This window comes from Bison bison, unplaced genomic scaffold (assembly GCF_000754665.1).
Source record: "Bison bison bison isolate TAMUID 2011002044 unplaced genomic scaffold, Bison_UMD1.0 scf7180017863888, whole genome shotgun sequence".
Lineage (NCBI taxonomy): Eukaryota > Metazoa > Chordata > Mammalia > Artiodactyla > Bovidae > Bison > Bison bison.
The window spans coordinates 273,947-280,546 of record NW_011494460.1 but is presented as its reverse complement, the minus strand read 5'-3'; the positions used below and the strand labels follow the sequence as shown (position 1 = coordinate 280,546).

Sequence of the window (6,600 nt, the reverse complement as noted above, 5' to 3'; positions counted from 1 at the left end):
ATACTAACGCATGTATATGGAATTTAGAAAGATGGTAACGATAACCCTGTATACGAGATAGCAAAAGAGACACTGATGTATAGAACAGTCTTACACTACTGTAAGTTTGTACAGATCATATTCCTAAGATGTGTCTTTGTTTAAGAAAGTCTTGATTACATAAATCATATTTAGAAAAAATATTTAGTTAACAGTTTATATCTGAACACTGTTTATATGTTATGAAAAATGCTTAATTAAAAAAAAAATGTGAAAAAAAAAAAAAAAAAAAAGTATGTAAATAAATCTTTAAAAGGGAACTGAGAATTTAGCTTCTAAAATTTCATATTATAAGCTTTCCTATGAAAAAGATGAAAGTTTGGCAAAAAAAAAAAAAAAAAAAAGAAATTCAAGTTAGAGATTAATTGTCAAATGCTCTTGATTGGTTTAATAAAATAAAGACTGAGAATTGACCCCTGGATTTGGCAATGGGGAGTTTACTGTGGAGTGTGTACTCAACTTAACAGGTAATAAAGAGCCTTTGAAGATTTTATAGGGAAGTGATATCATCAGCACTGTAGTTTATGAAGATCTGTTCATTGGTAAATGGGAAGGATTAGATTAAGTGAAAAAAAAAAAACAAAAAACCTGAGGATAGAGAGACATTTTAGGTGCCCATTTTATTGAAAGATTATGGGATAGCAAAGAGAAAGGACATTTTGGAGTCTGGAGTGAAAGAACTGGACAATTGAAGGAGTACAAGGTAAGATCAAGACAGAAGAGTCAAAGGCAAAGTTTTTGAAATTGTGTGACTAGAAAACTCAGAGTTCCATTAACAGAGCTTGGACTGTCAGGAACGGAAGATGATGCCTTTGATTTCATGTATCATGACTTTGCTTTGAAGTTCTACACATCTAGGTTCATTTCAGCGTTCCCGTTTATGCATTTACTTAGAGTTATTTACTTGGGCTTTCCAGGTGGCACTAGTAGTAGAGAATCCTCCTGCCATTGCAGGAGATGCAGGAGACCTGGGTTCCATCCCTGGGCCGGGAAGATCCCCTGGAGAAGGGCATGGAAACCCACTCCAGTATTCTTGCCTGAAAGATTCAATGGACAGAGGAGCCTGGTGGGCTACATTCCGTAGGGCTGCAAAGAGCTGGACACGACTGAGCACACATTTATTTATTTGGAAGTGCTGGGTCTTAGCCACTGGATCACCAGGGAAGTCCCTCAGTACTCAACTTTGAATTGTTTTGCAGTCCCCTATCAGCAGTGCCTGCTTTGAGACTTCAGAGGCATCTGGTAAACCACGATCTTCTGACTTGCAGAAGGTCTTTTCACATCCTTGGAGGCCTTGGCAATTGAATCCTACTCTTCTTCCTAGTGTAAACCTTTGTTACTTTACTCTGTAGTCCATATTGTTGATTCACATGGAATGGGAGCCTCGCAGAATATGCCTTATTTTCCTTGGATTGTGTGTTAATTTTGAAGTCTGTCTGTGTGCTAAGTTTTGGTGAACATATCCTTCAGAATGGAAATGTCAGTCCGGAAGATAAAAGAGAGATAAAAGTTGAAGATTGAAAGGTGGAAGTCATATGCTCTCCAACTGGATAAGAATCCCAAGGGAAAGAATGTAAAAAGAGAAGACTGTTAATTACAGATGCTGAAAGAAATCTATGTAGAAAGAAAGTTAATTTGAAAAATTGATGGGGTGATAGGAGAAGATGTACCTTTAAAAACTATTGAGATCTTTTTAAAAAAATGATTTTAAGATTTATATATTTGGCCATACCAGGTCTTAGTGAGGCAGGCAGATCGTCAGTCTTCTTTGTAACATGAAGGATCTTTTAGTTTCGACATGCAGGATCTTTAGTTGCAGCATGCGAACTCTTAGTTGTGGCCTGTAGGATCTAGTTCCCTGACCAGGGATCGAACCTGGGCCCCCTGCATTGGAAGTGCAGAGTCTTAGCCACTGGACCACCAGGGAAGTCCCCAATCTGTTGATATCTTAAATGTTCTCACAACAAGAAAGAAATGATAAATAATTATGTGGTAGAGGTGTTAGCTAATGCTATGATGATAATCATTTTGCAATATATAAATTTATCAAATCAACACGTCATATACCTTAAACTTATACAATGTTACATTGTCAACTATGTCTCAATTTAAAACATGTTTTAAAAAATTGAAAAAAAAGAGAAAGTAAGGAGGAAAAACAAAAGCCATTAAAAAAATTTCTCAAAAAAGAAAATGTTTTCTTTAGTCGGTCACCATAATAGTAGTCTAGGGAAGACATAGAGACAAGGTTTGTGAGGCCTACAGGATCAATATAGAGGAAGAATGGGAAGAACTCCAAAAACTGGGGAAAATTGGGAAACGGGAAACGATGGGAGGGGATGGAGTGGGTGTTGGAGTGAACAGGGATGAGGAGATCAGTGAGAAGTTCCTAACTGTGGGTGTGGCTTTGGACTTTGAAGACCACAGGTGGCTTTTAAAAAAAAATAAAATCCCTTTGATTTTAGGATACTATGGTAATGTGATATACTGTCAATTTAATAAGATCTTTTCAAGAGAAAATATGACAGCACTTTAATTGTACAGATTGATTGTAAGATATATCAAAATTCCAAGCCCATTAAAGTGGAGAGAATGTGTCTTTGAATAGCAGGAATACTGAATTCATGTTTAAATCTTTTGCTGTGTTGTGCTGTGATACAGCACACCCTCTTACCTCATGTTGTTCTTGAAACTTCAGTAAAGATATATGATCACAGGTATAATGTGATTAGATCTTAAGGGATTAGTGTTTTGGGGAAATTAGTGTTTTGGAATATATTCTATACTGAGTCAGCATGGATTAAACCTAAGGAAAGACAAAGATACCACTTAAGAATTCAGCAGGAGCAAGAAATCCGAGGAAGTGACTCAGAGTAATGGAAGTTCCTTTATTGTTCATGAAAGTATTAGGGATGAGGTGGGTTTTCCATCATATACAAGATAGGGATTCTTTGCATTTTAATTCACATAGTGTATATAAAAATATGTGGAAATAGAAGGGGGTGGTGTCTATTTTGGGAACATCCAGCTTGTAAACATATGGATCACAACACACTTAAAGAAGAAAAGAAGAAATGGAGATGAGAAAAGTAATCATCGAAGAAGTAGAAGAAAATAATTTTAGATTATTTCTAACACTTCAGTAACTAAATCTGGACTGGTTAAGATGTCATCAAATCCTCTGACCTTTAAGAGTTGCTCTTGTCCTGTAATGCAATTACCTACTCCCTCTCTCTCTTTAGAAAATATTTTATAAGAAGTTAATTGTCTCCAGAAAGCTTTTCCTTAACTCAGAAGAATGTTGACTTTGTGCTTTTGGGGAATGAAATGAATGTGTCTTTTTATCTTCCATGTAAACCTAACTAGATCATAAGTTTCCAAACTGACCAAATTTTGTGGAAGTTGGAAGAGGAGGACAGTCATCATCTCATTCTCTGAGACCATGTAATGATGAATCCCATTGCAACATCTTTCAGAACCACGTGGGATTCCTCCTTTGTGCATTTACTCTATTGTGCATGTTCGTTGTGTGGGTTTGTGTGTGTGTTGCATTTTCACTCATAAGACTATTAGTTCTCTTTGAAACTCTACATCCAGGGTAAGCCATGGATGGATAGTATGGACTTACCCCAGCTATTTGCATAATGAGCCCTTCTCGTCAGCAGGGCTCTTTCTATTTCCTAATTCTCTTTCTGCTACACAGCAAGGGGAACATTAGGATACAGAGCTTGAAAAAGAGCTCCATGTTGCACAACAAAGTGATATTTTAGTTTTATATGCCAAAATAGAGCATATAGTGTCAATGATTCCTTGGTTCAGAAGTATGTAAAATCTTAATATATACTTATTATCTAAATATAGTTGTATATTTAGTTGAAAATTGTTGAAGACTGTATATAAAATAATATGTATACATCTCAACATAGTGCACATTTGAACTCAAGAAACATTGTACTAAACTTTCAAGGTTATCAGTTTATTTTTTAAATTTCCTATGAAATTCAGAGTATTCTTTTTTTTAAAAAAATATTATATATATATAAACATATATTTATTTATGTATTTATTTGGCTGCCCTGGGTCTTAGTTGAGGCATGCTGGGGTCTTTTAGTCATGTCATGTGGGATCTAGTCCCCTGACCTGGGATTTGAACCCAGGCCCCCTGCATTGGAGCATGGGATCTTAACCATTAGACCACCAGGAAAGTCCCGGAATTTTCTTGCTAGTTTCAATTGCGGAAGAATCAAAAGTTTTTCCAAGTTTTATGGAGTTTTGCATCACTACAGATTGAATTTTTATCTTCATATTAAAGTATGAAGAACTTCAGATGTTTCCCAAATATATCATGTTTTCACTGTAACCTTAACCTTCTAATCAGTTTCTATTCTTGAAAGCTAAGGGGTTTCAAGTAAATACTTGTTAGAAAGGGAAACAAAAAAGCACATTGCTCTAATAATAAGGAGCTTCAGGTGTTGGCTTTGTGGACCTGGCATACAGATTTAAATCTCTCTGGGATTTATATTTGACCTAATGTGTATTCATAACTATTTTAGCTGTAGCAACATGACTTTCATTTTGCATACCTAATAAGGCTAAGTGATGAGTCAGACTAATGATACTACTTTATGCTTCTTTAGCATCTTTCATCTACAGCTTACTATATACTTTGTAAACATTAATTAAACATCACAACACACCTTGGAGGAAAGGTAAGTATTATTATCCTTCTATGTGGAAACAGATATAGAGGGCTTAGGTGAGGCAAATACTAAGTATATAGAACTGAGTTCTATAGGATAAGGTGCCAGTAAAGCTTCTTGGTGGATACAGAGAGAAGCATGGGTGTAATTACCACACAGTTACCAAAGTTTATGGGGGAGGAGAATGTGAGTTTCTGGAGGCCCAGAACCCTTTGTGAAATTACTTTCGGAGATTACGTATTAAACTAAAGCTCCTGGTTAGAATGGTGTGTATCACCTGGTACCTAGACTTATCTTTTTCTGATGAAGTGGAAAATCAGGTCAGGATTACTGCAGCGTGCTTGAACTTAATAACTCAAGTAGAATCATAGCATCTGGGTGTACTAGCGCAGCCCAGCTTTCAAATGAGCTGATGATCTGCTTCTCCCATAAGTAGATTCAAAGTATTCTTATTGTGTGACCTAATTTTTGGCTTGAGAATCAAATCACCCATAACTATCACGGTTAGTTTGAAAGCTTTGTTTCTGTATCCCAAAATGATATAAATGGGTATTGGGGCAGTTCCCAGGTAACTTGGGTGATTTGTAGAGCTGGCATATTAGTTGTAAATTTCATTCAATTGCTGATAACACAGATAGGAATTTAACAGGATGGGCTTTTGTCTTTTTTTTTCTTTTATAAAGGAAGGCTGAAGAGAGATACCCCCAGGCTTTAAATGGGGCATCTAAAGTGGGAGTAAGGACCAGGCTCTTTCTGCTATTTCTCCACCGTCGATAGCGTGTGGTTCCCATCACCAAGGTTGTCTTAAGGTCTAAGATAGTTGCTAGGGTTTGAGACATCACATATATGTTCTAGGAAGGAATCAGGAAGGACAAAAAGGCACACTTTAGCTGTCTGCCTTAAGGATTTTTCTCTAAAGGCCCACTTATTGTTCTTCAACCATCCCAAGCTGCAGGAGAGGTCAGCAAATGCAGTCATTTAGCTGGACACACCACTGCTTGGAATAAAGTCAAAGTTCTATTATTAAGGGAAACCCTGGTGGCTCAGATAGTAAAGAATCCGCCTGCAATGTGGAAGACCTGGGTTCGACCCCTGGCTTGGGAAGATCCCTGGCGAAGGGCATGGCAGCCCACTCCAGTGTTCTTGCCTGGAGAATCCCCATGGACAGAGGAGCCTGGTCGTCTGCAGTCGATGGGCTTGCAAAGAGTAGGACACGACTGAGCAACTAAGCACGTATGTTAGATAGGTGACAAGTGGTTTATAGCAAGAAACCAAAATCAATTATTTAAGCAAAAACAAAACAATCCTCTCTGGACAAGTGAATTATCTGGGTAGCCTTTTGTCTAGTTCATATCGTCTCAACAACCTACCCGTTTTCACTGCATTTCGTGATCTGGAGACACCGCCTATGGGTGTGTATGTACGGCCCTGGCAAGAAAGTAACCGAAACAACCAGTGCATCAGCAGAATCGTTTGGAAATGTTCTTGCTGAATTCCTCCCCGCCCTCCCTTTGGTCATGAACTCAAGTCTGGGTTCCCGGTGTGCTTACAGCTCAACTGCCTCTGATCCACGTTAGGCCGAGCCAGTGTAGAGTAAATCTCCCCTTTAATGTTTGATTACAACCACCTGAGATAGAGCCACTTTTCCTTTTGTGCTGCTTTCTGCACTGTGTCTTCTGTGAGTGTGTCTGTCTCTCTGTGTGTTATCCTGAGGTCCAGCTATTCCACACTCTCCAGACACTGGTTGGGAGGAGTTTGAAAGCACAGGTGGCAGCTAACTTGCTGGAAAGGAATGTTTCACTTCAAATTCTGATTGCAAAAGGGTGTGGACGTGCTCAGTTGCTGTCATGAAGGATTCTTT

General features: G+C 38.0%; 1 non-coding gene across 1 annotated transcript; it reads right to left on the bottom strand.

The window, feature by feature from the left end:
* Window positions 1-1,893: 1,893 nt before the first annotated feature.
* Window positions 1,894-1,966, bottom strand: TRNAG-UCC. The gene has a single exon. It is a non-coding gene; the product is annotated as a tRNA-Gly (tRNA).
* Window positions 1,967-6,600: the final 4,634 nt, after the last annotated feature.